General features: G+C 44.4%; 1 protein-coding gene across 1 annotated transcript in view; it reads right to left on the reverse strand.

Moving 5' to 3' along the window:
- The window catches only part of LOC135057371 (olfactory receptor 5AR1-like), a 75,319-nt gene extending 66,356 nt beyond the window's left edge, over positions 1–8,963 (reverse strand). The window contains exon 1 of the mRNA XM_063963260.1: positions 8,813–8,963. The gene's annotated coding sequence lies outside the window, so the exon portion shown is untranslated. The remainder of the gene's footprint in view (positions 1–8,812) is intronic.
- Positions 8,964–15,980: the final 7,017 nt, after the last annotated feature.

Below are 15,980 nucleotides of genomic sequence, written 5' to 3' on the forward strand. Positions count from 1 at the left end.
AGATGGCTTGACAAAAGTTGTCAGGATTTGGGTAAAAATAATTCCACACATCTGAGGTGGATTTGTTGGTCCTAGGCATGACAATTGTCTTATTTTTATCTCGGTCAAGAGATGCTTCCACTGGTGCATGACTAACACAACATCCTCCTCCTCAACATCCTCATTAGTGCCAGCATCAGTTACACAAATCTCCCCCTCATCATCTTGCAATTCCAAGGTGGCATCCTCAATTTCTGTCATCAGCAACATTTATGCTATTCATCCCCACATATGCAGAGAAACGGTGGAAGGTGGCTTCTCTGCGAGTGCAGTATTTGAAAGGTCAGACTTACACATAGCACTCGGGGACACACTTAGACTCTCCTCAGGTATTTGTGACATTTCTGTTTCTGATTGCACAGTTTGTTCTACTGCCTTAGTGGTTTTCAGTTTTTTTACACCTCTTCTAGACTCCAAATGTGAGGCATCATGAGAGGCAGAAGAAGATGTCTCACTGACAGGTGCAAAACCACCACTCTGAAATAAAGACCAAGGCCTAAGCCTTTCCTTGCCACTGTGTGCGGTGAATGTCATGTTGACAGTTTTATGTTTTTATGCACCAAACCTTCCCTTTATAAGAGATATTATTTTCTTTACCACTCTATATTGAGTTTTTGGTTTAAGATTCCCTGACTTAGATCCACTGTGCCCTTTAGCATTGACTTTAGTAAATGCTGGACTATCATCATTATCATGACTGGTGGCAGCAGGTTGGTGTTCTCTAAACTGATTGTTATCCATTTTAAGTGCAGGACTCACAGGGTTAGATGCACGTGAGGAAAGCGCTCTAGGGTACAGAGCACCAAATAGTTCAAACAAATAATAGAAATTAATGATATATTTTTAGATAACTTGCAGCTCCTTTTAAACTGCGTGAATTACAGGGTTAGATGTACATGAGGAAATCGCACTAGAGTATAGTGTACTAAATAGTACACACAAACAATAGAAATTAACAATATATTTTCAGATAACTCGCAGCTCCTTTTTAACTGCGTGAATCACAGGGTTAGATGTACATGAGGAAATTACACTAGAGTATAGCGCACTAAATAGTACAAACAAACAATAGAAATTAACAGTATATTTTTAGATAACTTACAGTTCCTTTTAAACTGTGTGAATCACAGGGTTAGATGCACATGAGAGAGACTCTGAGCCTGGAGTGGACACAGCACAGTTATAACTTACATAACAGCAGAGCCAACACAGTGTACCCCCTACAGGGGTGTAGTATGGATGACAGACGGTCAGGAGACCACCGGTCAGCATACCGCCGTCGGGATCCCAGCAGCATACCAACGCCAGGATCCCGGCGGGGAGGGGCGAGTGCAGCAAGTTCCTTGCGGGATCGCTGCGCTCATCACGCTGCGGGCTCGGTGGCGACCTGCAGTTGCCATGGGTTCTATGCCCACTCTATGGGTGTCGTGGACACCCACAAGTAGAAATAGTCCCTGTTGGTCGGCATGCCAACAATCAGGATAGTGATGGGGCAGGATGTCGGTGGAGGTCATGTGACCTCCGGTCTCCCGACCACCGGTCACATAAATACCACCCCCCTACAGTACAGCCCCTTGTGAGACTACTGTACACAGCAGTTGTAGGCTTGCTGCAGCAGAGTATCCCCTACATATACTGTATTGACAGTCACAGTCTGTTCCACTTCCCTTCCCGAATCCCAAATGTAAATGTCCCCCCAAATTTATATTTTTTTAATGCACACTTGCTTTTTTTAAATGAAATTGCAGAGTAAAGCGCAGCAGACTTCAGCGTGTTGCTACCTCCGGTAAATGGCGCCAAGTCCCGGTCCGCTGCTTCTTTTATAGAACCCAAGTCCCACGAGAATCCAACGTCGGGAAGATGACGTTTGGCCTCGATGGGGAATCCAAGTATGATGGAAACAACCGAGCCTCCAGCTAGGGTGCGCACGGATTCCCTTGTTTGGAGCGGTTTCGGATTCCTCTGAATCTGAACCGCTCATCTCTAGTTACTAGTGATGTTTTTGTTTTAATTTACTTGGACAATGAAGTATTAACCCACCTTCTCTCTAATTTTGCCTGTTAGTCCCCATAGTATTGCCATAAAATTAAAATACTTTTAAAGTACTCCACTGTTCTATGAAAAGACGGTATTTTTGTCATGAAAATACAGTATAAACACAGTATAAAATGTATTTATCTTGACTAAAATATAAATAAATAAATAAATAAATAAATAAATAAATATTATTCATGTGGAGCACATAAAGCACCAATATACTAAACTTGGCCTGGTCAGTAAGGAGAGGAAACCATTTCATACAGTAGCTAAGTAGTTGAACAATAGCTAAATATTATTACACATAAATCAAAACGATTACATGAAATAATATCTAAACACTTCAAATAAATAAATACAATTGTAAGATAAAAGAATCATATTTTCACACAAGGATGAAACACCTAACAGTTCCAGCTGCTTGCAATACAGTTCATAGGAATAAATAAAAACAAGCATTGAACTGTATGTACATTAGATGTCAAATTATTCTATAATCATGTAATCAGTCAAAAAATAATTTACACACAGTGACATGTGGTGAGGTGAATGAATGGCAAAGCACACATTGGGATGGGTCTGAATGCTGCGTATTTTATGACACCCCCGGAAAACAGCAGGTTTCCACCCAGAAAGGCCAGCTTCCTATAAGTCAGTGGCTACATTGCGATTACGATCTGTATGCATTTTCTATTGCTATTACTCCTCGTGCATATGCAATGTGAACACTACGCATGTGCAGTCATTTGATAATCACTCAATTTGCGATTTCTCTGAATAGCGATCCATGCTGAATTAGGCCCTAACTGAACTGCAGATAAAAAAAAAAACCTTTTATGTATTAGACACTATGCTAATACTGACTTTTCAAAAGGAGCATTCCAAGATCATCTTGGTTTAAACAATCTGTCTTCATGTAATATTATAAAGCCAGATACACTATCGGTAATATTATGATTAGCAGGAAAGTGAGTAGTACAGCATTTAGTATTGTGTAACATGAAATAATAATAATAATAATAATAATAATAATAATAATAATAATAATAATAATAATAATTTTATTTATAAAGTGCTTTTTCTCCAATAGGACTCAAGGCACTTTACAGATTGAATGAACATAATACAGTACAGAAACAAAGAAGTACAGAAAAGCTTTTCATAAAACACAGACAGCATGGAGATACATTATGGAAAGTCTAGAATCTGTTCTTGATGGATTCTAGAGTGTTTGCCTCTTGTACGAAGTAAGTTCCAGAGCGTCAGAGAAACATTGCTAATTGATTGACCCCCAGATGAAATAAGTGAGAGTGGTGGGAATATGGTGTTCATATTTGTAATTTAAATAAATTATTAACTCAGTGCTTTAAGGAAATGGGCTCATATAACATTACAAATTAATCAAAACATTAAAAGGTCCTAGAGTAGTTTTTCAGCTTAAATATGTCACAAACTCACCCCCTCTATCACAGAGATACTGTAACAGCTTTCCCAGAAACTGCTGTTATTCCAGAAGCTGTGATCTGAAAAATCAACAGAATAGCTCCTATACACTGTAGCTAAGTATTGCTGAATTCTATTGTACTTATCATCACAAACAGGTGGATAGTATTCAACAAATTATAAAATGAAAGTTTATCTGGGGAAAAATAGTTGAGCTCCTTTGCCAGGATTTTCTATATTTACAAATAGAATTCTTATCTGAGAGATTATGTGCAGTTACAAGCTACAATCAGCAGCAGGATGTGGCTGTAAATTCTCATACTAGCATTTCTTGAACAAAGCAGTAAAACATAATGTTGTGTATTAGAGATAACATGTAATATATAAAAAAAATCTCCATTTAAGTTCATTGCATCAAGTATTTTCCGTCCATACTGTACATACCCATATAACAATTGCAAAAGTTATCAACAGTACCTACAAGAGAAATTATGGTGATCGTCACAGGAAACGATCTGCAGAGATGCCACAGTGTTATAGTATTTCTGGGAGCTACAACCTCTAGGGAATATTCAAAGAGTTGAAGTAAAAGAGAACTAGTTTTTTTAATGAATAACTTTCATAACTTCACTAATGAGATTCTACTTTCTGTGCTCTGCTGACAGAAATATATTAGCCCACTAATAATATCAAAATATAAAACATAATATAAGATTTTCTTTGAAGCGTCGAAGTGACAGCAATAGCCAGCACTGGGATAAAGTGCCAGATCCCATTGACAGATGTGCAGTGGCAAAAGGTAGAGAATTATCCCCAGCAGGACACATCAGTGGCCAGCGCTATGACAGAGTATCTGCTCCCAGCACTGGGTGTTTACATCTGGCGCCATCCACAAACCAATTAGAGCTTGGTACCAGTGACCAATGGGTAACAGCAGCAGCCTTTGACTTTGATGCTGGCCACAAGCCAATCACGGTTCACGGACCAGAAGCCAATCAAAAGTTCTATGCCCACTCACAGAGTCTTTTATAAGATGCCAGCAAGCGGAAGAGCTCAGTCCGGCAGCCAATAGGGAGGAGAGAAAACACACCATAGAAGAAGGGAATTAAAGAGTTTGCCCAGGTAGAAGCCCTAGCAATAGGCAGAGTATGAGCAGTGGCAGCTAGAAGAAGCAAAGAAGAGGCAACGAAGAAAAAGGGTAGTGCTGCACTGTAGGAAGATCTATAAATGAATCTCCACACATCAGCCTCTTCCTCTGATACTGGTCGGTGGCTTTGGTCGCAAGTAATTAACCATCCCCCTCCCTAGACCACCAGGGAATATATTTACTAAAAGTCAATTTGGGTTGAATTTGATCAATTTTGGTAGATGTTTGGTCAATTTTGTATTTCGGAGTCTAAATTGAACATTTACTAAAAGATGATTTTTCCTTTTTTTCAAAACAATGTCAAAAATCATCTGTTAGTAAACGTGTTCTTTAGACCCTGAAACACAAAATCAATAAAAAATCATGCAAACATTGATCAAAAATGTATCAAAATTTAACCAAATCGACTTTTAGTAAATATACCCTCTAGTGTTGGGCATTAAGCCCGTATGCAGTCAGGCCTCTTGTCTGTGAGGCATGTTAGGCAAGCAGAGAGCCTGTGCCACAAGTATAAATTGACTCTGGGCCTTAGTCTCAGGTCACTTTATGTGCCTTAAGATAGGCAATCAGTAGACTTAGTTCATGGTGAGTGACCTGGGCATTGGGCCCAGATCACGCTGCTCCTGTTATTAGACAGGCCAAGGGCCTGAGCCTCCTGATAGATGACTCTGGGTAGTAGGTCACCCTCCTCTGTGTGCGCCACATTAATAAGTGACTCTTGGCATTAGTCCCAGGTCACTATTACCTGGTAAGAAAAAAGGCCTAGCCAACTAAATACTGCCCCTGGTGATAACCTGTAATAACCCGAGCATCACATTCAGATTTATTTCATCATAGTCCCTAGAGTTTTGTGCCATCTATTTTTGGGCAGTAGACCAATGTCAACTGAAGCTTTACCTACTGGGGTAAAGGGGGAAACTCTCCAATGGGGCCCACTGCCTGGATCCCCACCTCTTCCTCTACGGATTAGGGTCCAGATTGTGCCCTTGAATTATACATTATACATACAGATGGATCCTCACACAGATGGATCTATGCTGTCTATGGCATTAGTCCTGATCACGGAGTCACAGTGGGTCTGGGTGCAAGGCGGCGTGCATATTCATAGGGAGGCTCACAGAGCTTATCATGGCATTACCGGTGAGTGTAATACCTGCAATCATCCACCAGATGTTGCTTTTTAAAATCACCATTGTGCCTCCGTGTTGTCTCCATTGAAATACAGTACACTATAGCGCACAAACTACTTTACTGTACACTGTATAGGCAATGCTGTATGAGCATATCATTACGCAATAAATAAAAATAGTGTATACAGACGCAAACAAACATGTTAAAGCAACGGTCCATTGATGCTAGGTTTATGTGAGCTATTTAATTTAAAACGGGTTTAAAGCTTAATATCTCTGGTTCTGGGGGTCCAGTTGGCTCAGAACTGGGTTCATATGGAAGGGGAGATGATTAGCTGCCAGGAGGATACCAAGTTTCTGTGACCCCCTGCCATGGGAGTGGATTCCATGCCTCCATCCAGGAAAAGTTTTGTAACACTGGCTCTCAGAAAGAAGCTCTTGCATTGGGCACATTCCTCTCGATACGCCGTACATGCAGGTATTAAGAAAACCTATGAGTTTGTTTCCAGGTCTTACTGGTGTCTGACCCTGAAGCAAGACATCACAGAGTTGATTGCCTCCTGCTCTAAGTGTGCTCAGCATAAGATATCTTTCCAGTCATCTGCCGGGCAACTGATGCCTCTGTCTATTCCCGGTTAACCATGGACTCATTTATCAGTGGACTTTATTACCGATCTCCCCTAGTCTAACAAATTCAATACCATCTGGGAGCAGGGACGTGCAGTCAGGGGAGGCAGGGGAGGCAGTGCCTCCCCTGTCATAATCATTAAAATAATACAAAATAAATACTTATGACACAGATTCTGTGTCATAAGTATATGCATTAGGCTTTATATTATTTTAATGATTCTTAGTGTCTACATATTCTTTATAAATGAGTTTAGGAGGCACCGCTGTCGGTGCCTCCCGCTGTCAGTGTAAAGGGAAGGAAGCGGGGAGGCGGGACAAAGAATTGGGCAGTAAAAGCCCATTATAAAATGCAGCTGAAGCGGCACTTAGTGGAAGTGCCGCTTTGACAGGGGAGTGACAGGGGCGTGCTTTCAACCCATAGCACGCCCCTGTAGCTAAGAGTGACCAGCATCGGCAGCGGTGGAGCGAGAAGCTGCCGGCTGCCCGTCAGCACGGATTCAGCAGAGCGGGAGGGGAGCTGTCCCGGAGCGCAAGTCTCTGTCCCGGTGCTGCAAGGGGTGTGAGGCGCGCCTTCCCCTTGTCCCTCCGCCGCCGTCGTCCGTGAGTCCCGCCGCCGCCGTCCCTACTCAGCCCCAGAGAGCAACAAGGTGTTAATTATTGTCTTGATCAGGCAGAGTGAGACTTGTAACCAGCTAACAGATAATTACACCGCTGGAAGATAGGCTAAATATTGCATCCAGCTAACTTATGGGGTCATTCTGAGTTGATCGCTAGCTGCTGTTGTTCGCAGCACAGCGATCAGGCTAAAAATCTGCATTTCTGTGCATGCGTATGCACGCAATGCACACGCGTGACGTATGGGTACAAAGGACTTTGTCGTTTTGCACAGGTTATAGCAAAGCTTTCAGTCGCACGGCACAATGCAGGAAGATTGACATGAAGTGGGCGTTTCTGGGTGGCAACGACCATTTTTAGGGAGTGCTTTAACAAAACGCAGGCATGTCGGGGAAAATGCAGGCATGGCTGGGCTAACGCCGGGTGGGTGTGTGACGTTAAAAGCCGTCCCACTGTTGTTAGAATCAACGCACATGAAGAATAACTACAGGGCTGTTCTTGTTTTGCACAAAAAAACTTTGCAGGTGCTCTGCTGCACAAGCGTTCGCACTTCTGCAAAGCGAAAATACACTCCCCAGTGGGCGGTGGCAAAGCATTTGCACTGCTGCTAAAAACTGCTAGTGAGCGATCAACTGGGAATGACCCCCATAGTTGTTACAACACTGAGGATGTTGCAAAATAACAAATTTAAATATCTCATAGGAAATTTAATCCGCAAATGCCCCTGTACTGTACAGTACACGAAAAATCCTTTACACAAAAAATGATAACAAATGCTTGATATTGTCTGGATAAGACAGGGTATTGTTTATATCCAGCTGACAAGATTGTTATACAGCTAATCAGTATATTATTATATTCAGCTAACTGTGTTATTAAATACAGCTGAAATGTTACAAAACAACACATTGGCCCTCATTCCGAGTTGTTCGCTCGTAAGATTTTTTCGCAACGGAGCGATTAGTCGCAAACTGCGCATGCGCAACGTTCGCAGTGCGCCTGCGCCAAGTAAATTTGCAAAAAAGTTTGGTATTTTATTCACGGCCTAACGAAGAAATTTCATCATTCTGGTGATCGGAGTGTGATTGACAGGAAGTGGGTGTTTATGGGCGGAAACTGCCAGTTTTATGGGTGTGTGCAAAAAAACGCTGCCGTTTCTGGGAAAAACGCGGGAGTGTCTGAAGAAACGGGGGAGTGTCTGGACGAACGCTGGGTGTGTTTGTGACGTCAAACCAGGAACGAAACTGACTGAACTGATCGCAGTGGCAGAGTAAGTCTCGAGCTACTCAGAAACTGCAAAGAAATTTCTTTTCGCAATTCTGCGATTCTTACGTTCGCAATTCTGCAAAGCTAAGATTCAATCCCAGTAGGCGGCGGCTTAGCGTGTGTAAAGCTGCTAAAAGCAGCTAGTGAGCAAACAACTCGGAATGAGGGCCATTGAAACACGTATCAGTGCAATCAGGTTACTTCATAGTAAACAAACGTTAGCAGTATTAATCATAGGGTTGCCGTCTGGTTCAGACAAAAAAATGTTACAATCAACTGGCTAAATTGTTACAGCTGAAAAGTGTAACAAAATGATAGATATGAACATATCAGAAGGAATTTGGACAGAGAATGCCCCTGTGCTGTATAGTACGCCTATATTAATTAAAGGCATAAACAGAGAGCATACTGTCTGCATCAGAGTAATATTGTATCCAACTGACTGTGTTGTTTAACACAGCTACAAGTGTTACAGAGTAACACATTGAAACATGTAGCAGCATACCTCCCAACATGACCCTCTCCAGGAGGGACACAATGCTCTGCTTCTGGACTTTTCCCTTTCTCTATGATTGCCGGCACCTATGTTGAACAGGTTAATGCACAGGTTCTCAAACTCGGTCCTCAGGACCCCACACAGTGCATGTTTTGCAGGTCTTCTCACAGAATCACAAGTGAAATAATTAGCTCCACCTGTGGGTCTTTTATAATGTGTCAGTGAGTAATTAGTACACCTGTGCACCTGCTGGGTCACCTGCAAAACATGCACTGTGTGGGGTCCTGAGGACCGAGTTTGAGAACCTCTGGGTTAATGGATAAGAAAGGTGTTTCAGCACAGGTGATTGCAATCACAAAATAAGAGGGAAGTCCAGAAGCAGAGCATTCTGTCCCTCCTGGAGAGGGTCATGTTGGGAGGTACAATGTAGGTAACTTCACAACATACTTGCCTACCTGACCCACTCCATGAGGGAGAAAATGCTCTGTTCCTGGACTTTCCTGGTAATGTATGATTGCCATCACCTGTGCTGAGCTAGTTAATTTATAAGAAAGGTGTTTCCACACAGGTGATGGCAATCATATATTACCAGGGAAGTCCAGGAACAGAGCATTTTCTTCATCATGGAGAGGGTCAGGTAGGCAAGTATGACTTCACAATGAACATAGATTTAATCAATGTAAGTCATGAAAAATGCCGTCTGGATCAGGCTGACTAAATTGCTTGAGAGTTTCATCAAGTCACAAGTAAATAGGAATTTAAACAGGGAATATCCCTGTACTGTGTATTGCACGTAATGTACAGAGGTGATTGAACACACACAAATGAATACGTATCAGAAGAAATTTAAACATGGAATATTTCTGTGCTGTGTATTGCACCTTTATCAGTTTAATGCACTAATTGAAAAACATAATCAGATAATAATGTGCAAAGGTGAGTAAACACACATAAAGACCAAATGCAGAATATAGGGATGCACCTATATATAAGTAATTATATGCATGTGGGTGCATAGCATTAATTATGGCAGCACATGCTGATGAATCACATCCTAATATGCAAATAGTATAATAATGCCGGGAGGGTGAGTGAAATGCATTACTGCTCCCTGGCCGGGTGTACGGGGAAACCAGGGTAGGAGCAAGTAAGAGCCGCTGTTGGTCAGAATAGAGGAGGGCGCCTGTAAGGTCCTGCTGCAGGGTGCTGCTGGAAGACAAGTTTCACCCGTCAGGTATTCTTGATCACTTCCTGAGTAGGTACGTCTAGCAGCAGAGCCCACGAGGGAAAAAACACTGATTTTCAAGCAGTAGCTTTGGAGATCCATGCGTCCAATTTGTCTTCGAAGAGTCATTCTCCTGTAAAGGGATGAGATTCCACATTGTGTTTGGAGTCAGCGGGGGAAATTTACTAAGCTCCCGATTTTGACCGAGATGCCGTTTTTTCATCAAAGTGTCATCTCGGTAATTTACTAAACACTAATCACGGCAGAGATGAGGGCATTCGTAATTTTTTGCAAGTCCAAGTAAAAAATTACGAATGAATACACCATCGGTCAAAACGCGGCTGTTTAAGTATGAATCTCGGTCATTTACTAAGAAGTGCAAAGCAAAAAACAAACAAACACTGCCGTGAAAAATTACAACTCATAAAAAAGTGCTAAAAAAAAACAGACCTTTTTTTTTTATTCGTGATTGGATAGGCATGCACGGATCCATGAGATCCGTGCATGTATATCAGTGGGAAGGGGTGGGAAAGTGCTTATTTTTTCAAAAAAAATTGCGTGGGGTCCCCCCTCCTAAGCATAACCAGCCTCGGGCTCTTTGAGCCGATCCTGGTTGCAGAAATATGGGAAAAAAAATGACAGGGGTTCCCCCATATTTAAGCAACCAGCATCGGGCTCTGCGCCTGGTCCTGGTCCCAAAAATACGGGGGACAAAAAGAGTAGGGGTCCCCCGTATTTTTAAAACCAGCACCGGGCTCCACTAGCTGGACAGATAATGCCACAGCCGGGGGTCACTTTTATATAGTGCCCTGCGGCCGTGGCATCAAAAATCCAACTAGTCACTCCTGGCTGGGGTACCCTGGGGGAGTGGGGACCCCTTCAATCAAGGGGTCCCCCCCCCAGCCACCCAAGGGCCAGGGGTGAAGCCCGAGGCTGTCCCCCACCATCCAATGGGCTGCGGATGGGGGGGCTGATAGCCTTTGTTGTAAAAGAAAAGATATTGTTTTTAGTAGCAGTACTACAAGTCCCAGCAAGCCTCCCCCGCATGCTGGTACTTGGAGAACCACAAGTACCAGCATGCGGCTGAAAAACTGGCCCGCTAGTACCTGTAGTACTACTACTAACAAAATACCCAAAAAAAGACAAGACACACACACCGTGAAAGTATAATTTTATTACATACATACACACATACATTGACCTAAAGTGACGTCACCGCTGAGCAGAAAGTTCCCATCATTGGTTACAATGTAGCGCATAGGCGCTACATTGTAACACTGCCGTGTGCTGCCTGTCAGTGAGGACAGGACCACACAGCTGATCAGCAGAGTGCTACAACGTGGCGCTCCCTGATTGGCTGAAGAAACCCACTTAGACAGAAGTCAGAGTGGGTTTCTGGCATTCGTGGAAAGGTGACCCATGTGCAAACATGGGTCCCCTTTCAGTTCGTGGTCGGGACACCGTTTTTTTTTTTTTTTTTCAAGTACGTGGATTACCCCTGGATTTCCCGAGGAGCCTGGACCCCTGGATCTCGTGAGTATAATTTCTTCAACAGGTACCCCTTGGATTCTACTGGAGAAGAGGACCGACCTGCGTGGGAACTTAAGGTAAGTATGTATGTATGTGTGTATGTATGTAATAAAATTATACTTTCACGGTGTGTGTGTCTTGTCTTTTTTTGGGTATTTTTTTAGTAGTAGTACTACAGGTACCAGCGGGCCAGTTTTTCCGCCGCATGCTGGTACTTGTGGTTCTCCAAGTACCAGCATGCGGGGGAGGCTTGCTGGGACTTGTAGTACTGCTACTAAAAACAATATATTTTCTTTTACAACAAAGGCTATCAGCCCCCCCATCCGCAGCCCATTGGATGGGGGGGGACAGCCTCGGGCTTCACCCCTGGCCCTTGGGTGGCTGGGGGGGGGGACCCCTTGATTGAAGGGGTCCCCACTCCCCCAGGGTACCCCGGCCAGGAGTGACTAGTTGGATTTTTGATGCCACGGCCGCAGGGCACTATATAAAAGTGACCCCCGGCTGTGGCATTATCTGTCCAGCTAGTGGAGCCCGGTGCTGGTTTTAAAAATACGGGGGACCCCTACTCTTTTTGTCCCCCGTATTTTTGGGACCAGGACCAGGCGCAGAGCCCGATGCTGGTTGCTTAAATATGGGGGAACCCCTGTCATTTTTTTTCCCATATTTCTGCAACCAGGATCGGCTCAAAGAGCCCGAGGCTGGTTATGCTTAGGAGGGGGGACCCCACGCATTTTTTTTTATTATTTTACAGTGTTTAATTAAAAAAAAAAAAAAAAATAAACCCCAGCACGGATCACACAGATCCGGCCGAGATTGATTGTAAAAAAAGTCGGCAGTGTTTTGCTAATCACTGCCGTAAAAATAGAAAAAAACCCACGAATGACATCGACATCGGAACAAAAGAAAAACCCGAATACGACAGCTTAGTAAATTAGTCGTAATCAATTCAAAAAGTTGCAGTTTTACACTTTCGATGTCATTCGTGATTGAACTTTGACCTGAAACGGGAAAATATGAATCTTAGTAAATTTACCCCAGCGTCGGTAATCCACTGATGCAACCATATGGCTCTGCATGCTGACACAGCCATAGCAGTGGTTCTAGCAATAATACTGCCAATCTCTTTTAGGGAGTCACAGAGGACTCTTGCCGTGTACTGAATGTGTTTTAGGAAAGTTACCGTAGTAACAAGGGTCATGTCACCCGAGAGACCCTCCTGAATTTGAGTAGCCCAGGAGTGAATTGCATGTGTCATCCAGGAACCTGCAATGACCGGTCTTTGAGATACCCCTGCAGCAATGTAGATAGATTTCAGTGTGGTCTCAATCTTCCTATCCCCCAGGTCCTTTACCATAAAGGAGCCCTGAATACCACCTTCTTAGAGACGCGAGAGACTGAAACGTCTACAGCCGGAGATTTTTCCGAGAACTTTCTACCCTCAGGGGCAAAGAGTAATGTACAGGGCTGGCGCTACCATTCGGCAGCTTTAGGCAGCTGCCTATGAGCGATGGCCCCTGGAGGGCGGCACAACACGATGATTACAAAATGCTTTCTTTATTATTCCCTCCGCCTCAGCTCACCCGAGCTCCTCCTCTTCCTTAAGGGTTAAGGAGCAGGGATGTTGTAGCCGCTCAGTTGTTAAAACTGGTGAGTGTAACCCATCGGGTAATAAGCCAGCTCTTTTTATATATGGAGTTTTTAATGTCCTGTAAAAAGACTATAGCATTGACAGACATGAAGTTCCTCTCTCTGCATGCAATCCTGCTGCCCCCCCCACCTCAGTGATAGCACCTTGCTTTGCATATTCCTGACCTGGCCCCCGCTCCATGACAACACTCTGGAACTGATCCCTGCACCCCCTGCCCCACCCACCTTGATCTTGAGGATGATGCCCGCACCCATCCCCCCCTCCGCAAATTACTGGCTCTGCGTGTGTGTCCCCTTGCGGCGAGAATTGCAGACTCAGCATGATGCCTGCACCCATCCCACCCTGCAAATTGTGGGCTTTCATGATGCCTGCACCCACCACCCCACCTTCTGCGGATTGCGGACTTGGCATGATGCCTGCATTCCCCCAGTGAATTGCGGACTTGGGGGGTGTAGGCTCCCGCCGCCCGCATATTACTCCTAGCCCTCTGCTCCATGGACTCAGAGGTTATGCTCCCGCGTGTTACCCCCCCCCCCCCTAACCCCCCACCCCTCGTGATGGGGACTCTTGCAGTTTGGCCGGCCCGCTCCCCTGTTGCCGCAAGGACAGGTTCAGTTCTCGGCGCCCGCATGTTACTCACAGCCAGCCCGCCAGCGACATACTCCCGCAGGTTACCAGCTAACCCCCCCTGCTACGAGTGCAAGCTCCAATGTGTTAAACAACAAATCCCCCCCATCCTGCCGCGAGTGCAGACTCCAGCATGTTACTATCCCTACCCCCGAGATTTCAGACTCTCTCATGTTAACTGACCCCCTGCACCATACCCCCCACCCCCGCATATGTTAGCAGACCCCACCATGATTGCATCCCGCATATTACATCTCAACCCCTCCTGCAATTACACCCCCCCCCCAGCCTGCGATCACATGCCCAGCATATATTCTCCCCCTATGCTACATTTAGTGACGTATCTTGGTGGCATATAGATAATTTACCTGTATGCATATATATATATAGATGAGACGGCATACATCATGTGTATATATCATACATGATGTACTGCATACACACTGTTATATCATGATCTATACACTTTCAACAGTATGTATATAGAGATGAGACTACATCATTCATACATGTATGTAGGTGGTAGGTGGTAGTCTATAGATCATGTGCCTCTGTGTATATGCATATAGATGAGACAGCTTACATCAGGTACATTGTGTATCTGTATGTAGATGGGACTGTATAGATCATGTACCTCTATGTGAGCATTGTACCTTAGGCAGCTGCCTAATGGTGACAAGATGACAATGCTTTAACAAGATGTGTGCTTTGCTTGTGAGGCAGTCGCTCCATGATCTCCCATGTTGAATCTGCCAGGCCAGGGCTGGAGCAGCATGTTCGGTGCCTGTCTGCCCCTCCTGCTCTTTCAAAGCTAGCTTAAATAAATCATCTAATTATTTAGAATCAGGAAATGTGACAGTCAGTTTGTTTTGAGGGAGAAAAAACGATTGCTGATTTGCTGCGTCCTCTATGGGGAGCTTTAGCACATCCCTTATAGCTAAAATGAGGGGTTCAATACCCTGTGTAGGAGTGTAATCCCCACTGATGGGATCCACATAATCCCCATCATCCTGTATATCATCATCAGTATCTAATAGAAGAGCAGGTAAAGCACATTTTTGCGCTCCTGAATTAGACAGGGGGGATGGGGACATCAGCCCTGGCAGCTAGATCTGATACTGCTTTTTTCAGTTCTTGTGTTTTGTTGGCATTTGCAGTGAGCTGAGATGACATATCAGACATCATTGATAGCCCCCAACCAGGTGGGCTCGTGACTCTCCCCCACATTTTCCTCAGCATTTTGTGAGGACTGACTACACTGCTCACATGATATGGAACCAGATGAAAGAGGGGATAATCTGGCATTACATACACTGCATAACTTTTGTTTTACCATAATGAAAACACACAATACACATACAACACAGTCTGATTACAATGCAAGCGTGCCCTATTGCATATAAGAGGAGACGCAGATGAAGTGGGGACACCAGCACACCCAACGCTGCAGAGACCCAGAGAGGCCATCAGCGTTTTGACATAACAGTGAGAACTGCTTATACAATGTAATTCACTCAGCGGAATAATATCTGTGCACAATTAGTGGCTCTCCCTCTAATCAACACAATGTACCAGTGATACAGCGTGTGACAGTCTGGAGGAGCTGTGTGAGGCTGCTGCTGCTTATTCAGAGGAAGGTGCCAAAATGCTTCTGAGCCCACTACCTATATATATTTATACTGGCCCTGTCTCCTAACCATGCTGTACCTCACATGAATGTTTAGTTCAGTCAGTGATAGCCAGTCTCACGCAGGGGCTATAGCGGGTCCCCCCCAGGAGGGACACATATGCCTCACCCGCGCTTCTGCTACACCAAGAACTGGGAAACCCCCTAGTGGGGTCCCCAGTGTGTACTCACCACTGGCGTTCACCTTCAGGTGTGCGGCGTACTGTGGTTGCGACAGCCAAGGCGCAGTGCCCCGCTGAACAAACAACCCCTCAGGATGCTGGTCCTGCAGCGGGGAAGCAGCTCTGCACCTCACGAGGCCGGTGACCGTCCCCTCCCCTAACTCCCACGGCGTAGGTATGCTGTAGCCCAAACAGCATAACGAAATTAACAAAAGTTTAAAATCAAATGAATAAAAAACTCTGGAGCTAGCAGAGTGTGCATCCTCTCCTGAGGGCACTTTTTATTAAACTCCCTGTGG

Source organism: Pseudophryne corroboree, chromosome 3 (assembly GCF_028390025.1).
Source record: "Pseudophryne corroboree isolate aPseCor3 chromosome 3, aPseCor3.hap2, whole genome shotgun sequence".
NCBI classification, from domain to species: domain Eukaryota; kingdom Metazoa; phylum Chordata; class Amphibia; order Anura; family Myobatrachidae; genus Pseudophryne; species Pseudophryne corroboree.